Source organism: Agelaius tricolor, unplaced genomic scaffold, assembly GCF_023055355.1.
Source record: "Agelaius tricolor isolate 1412-34295 unplaced genomic scaffold, bAgeTri1.0.p SCAF_4, whole genome shotgun sequence".
Lineage (NCBI taxonomy): Eukaryota > Metazoa > Chordata > Aves > Passeriformes > Icteridae > Agelaius > Agelaius tricolor.
The window spans coordinates 32,299,370-32,311,912 of record NW_027269264.1 but is presented as its reverse complement, the minus strand read 5'-3'; the positions used below and the strand labels follow the sequence as shown (position 1 = coordinate 32,311,912).

The 12,543-nt window shown below is 43.5% G+C and overlaps 1 protein-coding gene across 4 annotated transcripts in view; it reads left to right on the top strand.

Moving 5' to 3' along the window:
- KANK1 (KN motif and ankyrin repeat domains 1) overlaps positions 1–12,543 on the top strand; it is a 130,546-nt gene that overhangs the window by 8,183 nt on the left and 109,820 nt on the right. Inside the window, exon 1 of one of the 4 annotated variants that reach the window (XM_071425141.1) lies at positions 2,212–2,304. The exons of the other annotated variants lie outside the window; for them this stretch is intronic. The gene's annotated coding sequence lies outside the window, so the exon portion shown is untranslated. Of the gene's footprint in view, positions 1–2,211; positions 2,305–12,543 lie in introns of those variants that run through there. 4 annotated transcript variants of the gene reach the window in all.

Below are 12,543 nucleotides of genomic sequence, written 5' to 3'. Positions count from 1 at the left end.
TCACATTTTTCAATTAATAACTTCACTTTTAAAACAATAGTCTTTTTCCCAGACTAATCTTAAGACTCAGAAAATGCAATACAAGAAGAGATTTTTTTAGCTTAAGTTCCATTCCTTCCTGATATGTGGGGCTGAACTTGTTCTTAAACTTTCAAGTTGCTGCTTTCTTGGTTTTTTTTCCTGATGATAAGCTCTTGAAGGGTTTTCTTTCCTCAGATGAATGATAGTCTTACTCTGGCATCACTGACCATTTTCTCAACTTAGATTTTACCAGCAGCCTTCTCAGGCAGCTTTCTGTCCATGACAAGTCAGTAACATTCGAAGAGGAGATATAATCACCTGCAAGACCAAGGTGAAATCTCTCTGAAACAAAGAGGTGCTGGAAATTACGTAGGCATGGTCAGCTGCAGTGTATGTATCTTGTCAGCATTGTTTAAGTGGGCTGACAAACTTGATGAATGCTTCTTACTTTGTTCTTGTAGTGTTATGAGCTGCTTTATGCATGGGGGTTTTTCGAGTTAACAAGGGTTCTGATGTGTGTAGTGGAAGTTGCCACGGTCCTGATTCCATCTGTGATTTAGCACTGAGTCTTAGTCTCCTTAGTGTTTTTCTTGCAGTTTTTCATCCCATAAGTACTGCTGCTTGTGCCCACTGCCGTGTTTTTAAGCAATGTAGCAGGATCACACACACAAAAATACTAGTGGCTGCCGGGAGCCTTCTTACTGAGGAAATTTAAGGAAAACAAACCCCTCTTTGTATCTGTGCACACATCATGACTGTCACGAGTTATGTGGTAGGCGTGCTAAGGAGATGCAGTCGGTGCTCCCTCCAGAGACCCAGCGCTGGGAGGTGCACGTCCTGGGAGGCTGCTGCTCCAGCCAGATAGGCAGCGCTCAGTCACTTAGTGGCTGGACTGGGATGTGGGGATCAAGAAAATGTGGTCAAAATAAAATGGAGTTCTTCAAAAATCTTATAAATAAACAACTGACAGAATATTGTTCACATTGTAAGGGGTTGTTGGTTTTGGTTGAAGCAGACTTGAGAGGGTTTCAGGGCTGTTACCTATAGCAATTCCATCTTTTGTTGGCCTGGGGCAGAGAAGGTTTGTGCATTTACAGCTGAATATTAAATCTCTGGCTCAGGAAGTGTTAGGTGCATGGATTTATTAGTCTTAATGCTGGTATATTTTTCATGCCCACAACTAGCCAAAAAACCAGGATGGCCTGCAGTTTGTTTTAAGTGGTAGAGATTAATGACAGTTTTATTGCAAAGCTACATTTGTAGTTTTGTTTCACAAGCACAGGGTGACTGGGACAGGAAGGGACCTTTGTTGGTTCACAGCCTGCAGTTGAGCCTTTTGACCCTTCCACAGACCGCCCCTCCCTTAAAAGGAGCCCTACAACTCCTCAGCAACCCCAGCTGCCTCTTGGTCTTCATGTGTTGTTGCCCTGGTAGCCCCTCCCATCCCTCTCTCCCGGGCAGCGAAGCCCCCTGGCCCCCAGTCCGCATTGCTCACATTCCCGAGCTCTGCCGTGCACGAAGTGGGATGAGGGAGGTGGCTAAGCTGGTCCTCTGCTCTGGCTTGAAAACCACTGTTGTGAAAGCAGCCTGCCTGCTCCTGTCCTCCCTTTATGTCCATCAGAGCCCCCCTGCCCACATAGCTCACATTCCTGAGCCGAATTTCATTTGGGATGGTGTTTTGCTTTGGATGCTGTTCCTGCTTGGTAAAACAAGTTTCCTTGTAGCTAGATCTTCATGGAAGAGCAGCAGTTTATGTCCCCTTGTTTAACACACTTGGTGGCTATTCTGGATGGTACACCAAGGTCTCTTTGGTGACTGCAAGTGAGTGACATGGCAGATGCAGCAGTGAGGAGCCAGAGGTTTGGCTGTGCACGGGCTGAAGGAGAATGCTGGGGTCCTGGAGGAGGCACCACTGGAGCTGATGTCTGTGACTCTTGTGTAGGGAGGAAGTTTCATTGTAATGTCAATTAAAAGACTTTTCCTCCCCACCTCTTCCTCCAAGCGACTTGCTAATTTGCATCACAAAAGTGAGCCAGGGTTGTCTCCTGACTTTGTTTCAGAAAATAACAATTGTCTTAACTCTGAGTGAAAATGACACGATGTATGGGCTGCTTTATGCATGCTGATGCATTCAAGTATAACTGTTAATTTAACTGCCTAATATTCTTTGACCACAATGTCCAGTTACAGCTAGTCTTTCATCAGTGCTGAGAGAGTCTCATTGCAAGGAGGAGGACTGTCTGGCCTGTGATACTGGTGTTGCCCTGTGGAAGAACCAGCTGGGTATGTAAGGCACTTTCCTGCACATCCTGTCTTCAGAAACAGTGAGCTGTTTCCCATGTTTTACTACTGCTAAGCCAGAGATTCTTTGAGAAATAGAAAATAGTTTTAATGTATTTGTACACAGCTAGGAGCACTAACAATTTTCTGTCGGCCAACAGCCATTTGTATCTATATTAAAGCTTAGTCAAACTGACTTTGTTGGAGCTGGAGCATCTCATCACTTTGATTTCAGTGCAGAAGTTGTCAAGCCACAAGGCTGCCCTGACATTCCTGTATAAAGTTGCTGTAAATATGTGTGTGACCAGTGTACATGTACCACAGGTCAGAAGCAGTAGTTACTCCATATGTGCTTTTTCTCTTTCCTTTCTATTAATCTCTGGACCTTTGTCTAAAACCTAGAGTATTACAGAGACTGCAGGAGGGGCGGAGTAAGGCATGGGGTATGTATTCTGTATTGCTCCAAGATTCATGTCTGTGCTGTGTTGCAAAATTGTCCTGTTTATTGCTCTTGCTCTGAATGGAAACACCTTTTGTGGCTGGCTAAACTTTGGAAAAGCATTTGGCCCAAGGAGGAACATTTTCCTTTCTTTGTCAAATAAAATCTTCCCTTGGACCGATGCTTGAATAGTTAGGTTGAGCTGTGTTAGGCCTGTCAAAATCCAGCTATTTTTTTTGCCAAAACTGAGGTAAGCTCCAGATAGAACTTAACATGTGCTCTTTCTCAATGAATTACTCACATAAAAGCACTTGCTAAACCATGTCTAGACTGCAAAGACCTGGATTTGGCTGAATCTAATTAAAGCAATGGTGGCTTTCAGGTACAGATTTAACTGAAGTATGTTATCCTGGCTTTTGCTAGAGGGAGGCTGACCATGGCTGAAGTGGTTTTGGCTTGAATTTGGAGGTAAATTCAAGTCAGATACCTTTGAACTGGTACTTCTGCCCACCTGCTTAGCCTGCCACAAAGAGAACATCATGTGCCTAGAGTAGGATAGCCATGGTGATAAGGGTTTCAGCACAGTCTTCTCAGAAAAATTGAAATCAACTTCCTGCTGGTTTTGGAAAATTAGGTGAATAATTCTGAGAGTTACCAGAAAGTTTCTGACTGTATTGCAGAGATATGAAGAGTCTTAAAATATCCTGCTAGAAATACTGGGTTTGATACTGGAGGTTAAACATGTTAGATGCACAACACTAACTAGTCCGTGCTGGCCAGCCACCCTCATGTCTAAGCTTGTGAGTTCATTGCCCATCTGTGCCCATTGCCTCATCTTAACTCAGGTTGATTACCAGCTGCTTATTGATTAAGAGGGATTAGGGGAGTCCTGGATGTCTAACACAGCTGGTTTCTCCCATCTCTGAGTAAGTCACTGAGTGGAAGTTGTGGTATTGCCTGTGGATCCCTCCCTGGAGCTGTTCAGGGTAGGTTTTACTGGAGTACAAAGAAGCATAATGTAACTCCTGGCTTCTGATAGTTCTACCTCATGGCCTTGAATGTTTGCCCAGACATGTCTGTGAAGTATCTTGGCTGTTCTCATGCTTTTGCTATTCCTCTGTTTCAGCTCTCTGGACTCCTTTTATTTCCTGTAGCTTTTCTATCTAGTGCGCACTTTGTTCAGTGCCCATCAAGTCATGCCTGTTCCTCCTCTTTCACCCTGCCCCTGAATGCTTGCTCTGTTCAAAGTCTCTAAGACAATACAGAAAAGGGGGGGTCACCATGAAGATAATGTAAGAAATAAAAAGGAGAAGTGAAAGAGCTGTCTCTGACAGAATTCAGGCTCCGCTGTCTAATCTGACAAGTATAACCTTTTCTTGAGAAACTGTCCTTTGCTTCACATTTTCAGCCTGTCACCAAATTTCTGCTAGTTTTGAACTTTGTCTCGTGAGGCTGTTGCAGGAGCAGGAGTAATGAGCCAGCAGTGCAATTCCTTTTCTTGTCCTTAGAAGTGGAGGGGGAAAAAAAAAGATTCAGTTGCCTCTCACTGTAACACAGCAGCAGTGGGTGACTGCCATGACTTTTTAGGCTGTTGCAGTCTTACAAAATGTTCTACTTTGGAAATGAAAAAAAGAAGATATACTGGACTATTCTTAGTACCAAGTTCAAGGCTCAGCATTGCAAAGAAAGTTTGTGTAGCTAATTAAAGGTATACATACTTCTTCTTGGCAGTGTGCAGAGAGAACTTTTTCTGGTAAGGAATGTTGGCATGACCTTGCCTTGTCCCCGAGTGTCTGAGAACTTGCATTTTTGTCGTCTTCTCAGCAGAACACAACCTGGGATAAACCTGGGATAGTGGCTAGGGGTCACAGCACAAATGTGCCATGCTCGCTCTAGTGAGCTCTCCTGTTTGCAGCTGGGTAGTGGGGGCTGTGGATTAGCCACCTCACTGCCTTCTCCTCTGGCCATGGGCTGTGACCCATGCTCTTTTAAGCTCTTCCTGCTTGCTGCAGGAATCTGGTGTTTTCTTAGCTGTGAACACTCTTCTAGGCTGATTTATGTATGATTTTTTTAAACAGATCTCTTGATTTCCTTTCACTGTTAATATGCTAATTCACAGCTGGCTGTAAGAGGACTGAATACGTTCTGGGTCAAGAATAGCCCCAGTCTGTGTTGGCAATATTCCTATGTATGAATTACGTTTTGCTGCTGTGAAAAGAAGGCTGTTGTGCTGTATGATTGATTTGCAATTCATCTTACATGGCCCACTCGGGACTCAAGTTGGATGGTGCTGATGGATGAGGTGATTAGTGCTGATGTTGAAGATGGAGTTACAGGCAAAGAGGTTCCTGGCTTCATGGCTTCTTATCACGAAAAAAGGGGCAGTATTTTTCTTGCTATACTGATATGCTGAGCTTCTCTCTGATGTCTAGGAAGGATCCATTAGATCCATCCATTTCCTTGATCCCTTCTTGAAAACTTCATTTTACATCATGACTTTTAATTTTTTTTTTTCTTCAGAACGAAGGAAAACCCTCCTTACTTTTGTCTTGCTGTCTATTCAAATGACAGAAATTGCCTGGATGGGTTTTTTTGTAGATGAGTTTGTATTCCCTAAGGCTCTGGCTTTTATCAGCCTTTGTTCATGATGGAAGTTGCAGGTCATTGAGATATTTTAACTCCTGACCTAATAGCATGTGAGTGTTTGCTGTTGCCCAGTTTGCTCAATTCCCTGTTTGGTCAGCAGCTGGGGAGCTGCTGGGAGCCTGGCTGGCCTTGGCTCCAGGTCACTCACAGAGCTGGCGTCTGCCGGCGAGCTGAGCCGGAGCTGCTCAGTTGAAATGCTGTCAGTGCGCTCAGCCCACGGCAGGGCTGGATGGCACACTCTGTCCCCTTTGGGGGAGAAGGGTGATGTGAGTGCCCAGCTCACGCTGTGGAAGCCGAGCCGGCTGAGCCTGCCGTGGAAGCTGCTGCTGCAGAGCACTGCGGTCCCCTACCTGTTTCCTTGTGTTTGCTGAAGGGTAATTGTCAGCAGCCGTTTCCCACTTTCTTTGTAGGTCTTTCTTTGGTGTTTCTCTTAACCCAGATTTTTCGTTCAGCTTGCCAGTTACTTATAACTCCTAATTCCGGTTTAATGACTTTTTTGTGTCTGGGGATTGTACTTTATTTGCATCACAACAGAGCCCTGTGAAAGGCTTGCAGTAATGTCAGCTCTGGATCTGGTGTTAGGCAGTTCAAAGTGCAAGGCATGAGTTTTATCAAGTTGGTCCCTTTGTGCTTCCAAATTTGAAGATACTGATCTTGTTGGAAGTAGACAGGTGGCAGGTCGAGCAACACATCTGAGAGTTGACTGCCGAGAAAACTTGTTTAAATGAGAGAATAGAAAAGTAACAAGCCTGTCGCAAGGAGAGATTTCAGGAGTTCAGTTGTATGACATCACCAGTAAAACTAAGTTAATAAACACCAACATACTAAGAGCATCTAAAGAGTTAATCAGTCTCTTATTTTGTGTATTATGGCCTATTGATTTAATGAGACCGTAGACTCAATTTCTCAAAGCCTGGTAACAAAATACATCAGTTAAAATGAGCCTGAAGTTTGGATGAAATTATTTAGTTTTGTGGACTGTTTCTTTCAACACCTTGGATTAATAATGTTTGGGTTTTGTTTGTTTTTTTTTTTTTTTTAATTAAGAGTTCATCATACCAGAACTATGTAGCAAAATATGCTTCTAATCTGCAACCCCCCAAGCTGCATTTCTGTTTAATTGTCAAATGTTCTATTTGCCAGTAGAAGCATGGGAAAATATTAATAACTGAGAGACTATCTGATGAACAATGTTGAAAGAAGTCTGCGAGCATCAGGACTCTTTTTATGGTTAGGAGTACAACAGTCCAGTGAATGCTTCATTTTAGTAGGAAAAAAGGAGATACTACTAAACCTCAGCTCTGCCCTCACTTTTCCCAGCTGCAACTCAGATCTTTGTTAAGCTCATTTTTTGTTTTTGTCTCATTCAGGTCAGTCGAATGGGTCATTGCATTTGGAAATTTTTCCATTTCTAAACATCCTCGGGAGAGCAAAGCAAAAAAAGCCAAAACAAAACTCCTCTAACACACAACACCCCCAGCTGTAGTACATCCAACAAGTTTTGCAATACTTCAGTACTGCCAGAGTGTCCTGCAATTGCTTGCTTTCCTTTTGATGAGTTTTAATGGATCCCTGTTCTGTTAGCTTGCTTCAGATAGGCAGCAAGAAAAGGAATTGCCTTTCCAGAAGGAACTTCTCGCATGCTGTGAATGCAAATTGACCGTTTGTTCCCCTCCCACCACCTAAATCTTTCCTCCCAGGCTTTGTGGGATTTAGTGCCAGCTCACAACACAAGTGTGACAGCTGGTTAGTGTCCAAAGTCCTTTTTGTTGTTTCAGCTTTAATCAGGAAATGATTTGTCAGAGGATCAAAGCACTCTTGGGTGAATTAACTTTTTTTTGCCAAACTGTAGCTTTGATGCATATGTAAATATTGTCTGATAATTATTGGGACAGAGTGATCTTTGCTCAGGAGTGATTTTTGGCTCTAACCCGAATAAAACTGGGGTTGACACTGCTAATTTTACAGAGCAGCCTGCATGGACTGTTAGAGATCACATTTGGAAATAGATCAGATGTGCCAGTAAGTTGCATGCAGGTGGCAGAAGGTCTCTTAGCTCATCTCCTGATACAATTCTGAAAGCAGCGAACAAACTTCCAGTGTTGACAGTGAACTCCTGCCTTTGCCTCCTCTTCTGCCTTTGTTTCTGAAAGCCAGTTGCATGTCACTTGGCACTATATTGGCCTTTGGAGGCTTTGTGACACTATGGAGATATGACTTCTCCTCTGCACTGCTCTAAGGGCTTCTGGGAATTGCAGGGTTTACAGGTGCTCATTGTGCCATGCAAAAATGCAGTGAAGTAAGAACCACTGGGAGGGCTTGAGAGTGTTCTCAGCTTGTGTGTCTGTGTGTTTGCAAATATTTTATTGGCAATGCCATGCTGTGAGAGTGAGAGAAGGGGTGAGCTCCTGTGCCTGGGATTCCTTTGTTTCCTAGAACGCAGGTAGGGTGCTGTTGCTGGGACAGGTGTGTACGTGTCTGTGCAGGTGCCAGTGCTGGTGGGAGAAGGATGAGCTGCAGCCACAGATGGAGGTGGTCTTTAGCTAGGGAATGTGTTCTGTGAGGAAATAAAGCTGAGTAAAGTTGTGTTGATGCCTGAGGAGAAGGTGGGAGGGGGGAGGTCAGGGTGCAAGGCAGTGAGGTAGTGGCTGGGTAACATCACTCTTCAGAAGCTTTTACAAGAAAGTTTCTTGAGGGTGAGGGGTGGTGATTCCTTTTGTCCATGAGAGCACACAGCTCTAGATGACTATTCAAGATAACAGTCCCATTATGAAGGACGAACACACTCTCTTCAATATTTGGGAACCAATTGGTTTTTTTTCCTATAAAAATTGTATTTGGGTGAAACATACCCAAAAAGCAAGTTACACATTCTTTTCCTGCTCTCTGATTTGAAATACCACATTTCTCAGTCACCCCAAAGTAATTTCCCACCCCGAATGTGGGGAACACATACCCTCTCTGGGCAGGAAGGCCAGGCCCTGCTCTCCAGAAACAAATGGATGGTGCATTGCATGGTGGCTGAGCTGCCAGTATCTCTCAGGCACGTGACACCTCTCCTTGATTCCATATGGAAGGAAAGGAAGGCACAGAAATCTGGTGTGGCAAACCCTGTTCTGCTGCCTGCAGTGCCTTTGGGGATGTGAATGGCTTGCGCTGCAGCACTGTGCGTGAAGGAGGGGGGTTTGTGCTCTGGAGAAGAAAATTGGTGGTACGTGGTGACTCTGGGCTATTGAGTGCGTGTCTGTCTGGTACACCTGAGGGCGAAATGGAAAGAAATGCATGTGTCAGGATGCCTGATGGATGTGAGAAGAGCTGGATCGAAGCACACAGAAAAGACATAAGGTGAGATGTTAATCAGTAACAAGCTGAGTCATCTTGCAACAGCTTGCAATGCCAAGTAGAGATGTACACAGCATGAAAGGAAGGAATGTGCACAAGTGTGTTTATTCCAAGTACAGAAGGACTCGTCCTCATTCTTACACTCAAAGCCAGGGCATTTTATTGCTTTTGAGAAGAAATAACAGGATTTAATAGGAAATGTGTCCCTATGCCTTTTGTTCTCTGTAATGTTCTTCAGATGGAATAGCCTTGGTGTGAAATTGCCTGGTAATCAACCAGAGGGCAGCCGCTCATCCAGCCTATGTTCTGGACATCAGTGTTCTTGATCCAGCCTGCTGCATCTTCAGGGTCTTTTAAATGACCTCTTCCTGATTTCTTGTCCAAGGAAGGGCTTCAAGCCAGTCAGTTTGTCAGAAAAGAGTTTGAAGAGAGGGACTCATTTACCTAGAGTGATGTATCTTCTGGAGAAGGTCTCTCCCTTAAAAGGAAAGAAAGCAGAACAAATAGTATTCCTGTTGTTTGCCCAGAACAAAGTCTGTTTTGTTTCAAGGAAGTACCTGGTCCTTGACATTTTCATTTTCTTATTGTTGGCTCTGAATTGCTCACCTGAGACTGAGCTGCAGGTGTCTTCAGGCTCAAATGAAGTAGAGCATTCTTGCTTCTCAAATTTCAATGAAATTTGTGTGCTGTAAGACCAGAAACTGTAATCGTTTTTTTTTTTTCCAGGGAAAAATAGGTGGCTGAAATTGCTGTGTGGGTGGGTATAAAGCAAAGGGTGAGGACAAAGGGATAAAAAATTGTGTGAGAAAGCACAGCTGGCTAGGCTGCACATCTCCAGTGCATTGAGCTCTGTGTATCTAGAGGGTGATAACACAAAATAAAAAGATTGTTTCCATTGCCTATGTTTGTCCAATTGGCCTGTTGCCCAGTTGTACTCATGCAGTTGTGAAGACGTGGTCTGGGTGCTCCTGCTTCACTCTGGGTAAAGCAAAGATGAAGAGAAGTAGTGCTGGGAGCTACTGATGTAACTGGAAAAGGGCAATGACATTAGAGGGGCTTTGGGTGTGGCACAAATTTATAGCTTGTCCTTCCTCATTACAAAAATAAACCAAAAATAATAATTTAAGAAACTCCATGATTTTTGTCCTAGCTAAAATCAGGGACATCTCAGTCATAAACAGAATGAAGAGGAGAAACATATGTTGGATGAATGAAACATATGTTCAGGCAGGTGGGTGTTTTACTTACATTTTTAATGGTTGTGGTGTCCCTTTGCTACTCTAAAATGCTGCAGCTGAGTGCAGATGTTTTAGAGAATACTTGACTTCTGGATGTATCTGCCTAATCACAGCCCAGAGTTTTGACTTTTGCTATTGGTACTTTTGTTATTTGTGTTGTGCTGGTACTAACAGAGCAGTCTTTGCAGAATGCTTGTGATCCATAGTGTGAAAAGTGTGCTTAACTCTTTTTGTGGAGTGTTTTTCCATTGTTTCTTCTGTGTGGCTCATGTCTTGTTTTAGTGCTATATCCAAGCAGCTTTTTTTTAGCCTTTGATCCAAGATAACTGACACTTAACAGAGTCTGGCTTCCTTGGTTTAAAAGTATGTTAGCTACCCATGTCTTAAACTGGCATGTCACTTGCAACTGCATTCTGGTCCTGCCCTTACAGCAAGGCATCTCTACCCTGTTACAACTTGTTCAGAAATAGTTTATTTCAGGGAAACTTGTTCAGCTAAGAGATATGAGATCTCCTCTCATTATATGTTTGAAAGCATCTATGCCTTTGGCATGCTGACCTCCCACCAAACTCACTGTGCACGGTAAGTTGGTGCCCTGAAAATTAGTCAGGCAACAGCAATGGTGCTTTACTTTCACTCTTTCTCACTGCTGATAGAGAAAATCTACAGATGACTGTGTCTTTTTAATGTCATTTTTCAAAACAAATGAAGCCAGTTCTTAAAATGCTATCAAGTGCTCATTCGTAGGTAAGCACGCACTCTGCAACTAGAAGCTTTGCAATGCCTGGGTGAGGAGGAATTAATTAGCAACCTTCTTGCTAGGTGGTGTCCTCTTTCACTGTTCTCAGATTGCAGAGGGTAAGAATGAGAAAAAAGCCTACCTGATTATCTCTTTTCTTGATTTCATGTTGGCCCACCCCAGACAGTTTATGCCAAGCATTCTGGGTAGAGTTCAGTTAAAGTTTCCACCAGACAGGGCCTTTGCAGAGCTGAGTGTTGCCGTTCCCACCCTACACACTCTGCCTGTCCGTGCTGTCCTTTGACTGCTGCAGTCCTTGTCAGTCCCTGCTGGGAGGTGTTGGGGACAAAGGGCATGACTGCTGCAGTATGAAGGGTGAGAATCAGCATTGTCACTGCAGGCTGCAGCTTTGCCCGTACCCATGAGGTTTCACCAGGGCTAAAAAACCCAACACTTTCTCCAAACCCTCGCTCTCTGTGTAGAACTTCACTGTTACAGCCAGAAGTCGCCTTTCTCTTGGCTTCGTTTTGTTCACTAAACATTGCTCTAAGAAAGCAAGTCTTTAATTACTGTTTTGATAAGCATGGATATTTGTTGAGAATAAAACATGAAAGTAAATATGTCAGCCTTTTTCCACCTACACAGTAAAAATGAAATTCCTGCAACTACCTTTAGAAAAAACAACTTTTCCCTTACACTTGTGGTAGAAGCTGTTTTGTGGCAGTGTGTCTTTGAGTGTATCTACATGTCCCCCCTTTACCTCCCTGAAACTTGTTGGTACTATTGTTGCAAGAGGTTTTTTGTTTATAGTATGGCTATATTGGCACTGTAGCCGGGTACAGGCTGCTACTCTTGACCCCTGGTGTTTCTGTGAAGGTCACAATGGAGGAGCTGGAATTCCTGCCTTAATTACATTGCAGCAGAATATCCATGCTGGTTTTCCCAAAAGATTAACAGAATGATGCTGCACTGCTTTGAAATGTGATCTCAGAGCATCTAGCTCTCAGGACAGCTTCTTTCATGTTTAACACATGCATGGATTTTGTGTATTTTTAAATGACTAATTACTACTCCGTGGAATAAAATGTGAATGGTAGTTGATCACACTGGTCGTTTGCTATTGCTTTTGTCTGTCTCACCAGAAGCGTTCAGTGCTCTCCTGTGAAGTAGCAGGGAAGAGTGAGACTTTGTTTCCTTGGTAATATTTTGAGGTAGCTAAACTGCAGCTATTATGCAGATGCTGTAATGTACGGTAAAGTACAGCTCTACAAATTTTAAGAATAAATACACAAAAAATACACAAACAATTGTCCAGTGGTTAGGCTTGATAGGCTGCAGAGATGCCTGCAGAACTGCAGCAAAACTGAAGGCACAGGTGTTGCTGTTCTAGGAAAGCTTGCTAGAGAGAACTCTGTGCCTTTCCCTCCTTATATATAGCTTGGCTCCCAGAGCACGTAGATTCTTTGCTTCAATCCAGCTATGCTGTGAAATGTGGTATCAAAGTATCTGCTCTATTGTGAGTAATTGGTTTATTGATCATTGGCCCTGGCATGGTCAACAAAGCAGGGACATTTTGTAGGTGCCCCTGCTTCATGCAGTGTCTGTGGTTTTCTCTGTGCTTGTGGTCTGGGATGGTGCCAGAGTACCTCAGGATGATTTGTATTTGTCTTAACTTCTGTATGCTGAGAGCACTTCCAAACTGGACTGCACCTCCAGGGAAAATACGAACATATCGGTTTTCACTGATGTTTCCCCTCAAAGCAGCTTAGTCTTCAATCATTCTGGAAATAGTCTCTCTTTTAATAATGAGAAAAGGCTCTTTCTCTCAGAACTTGGGT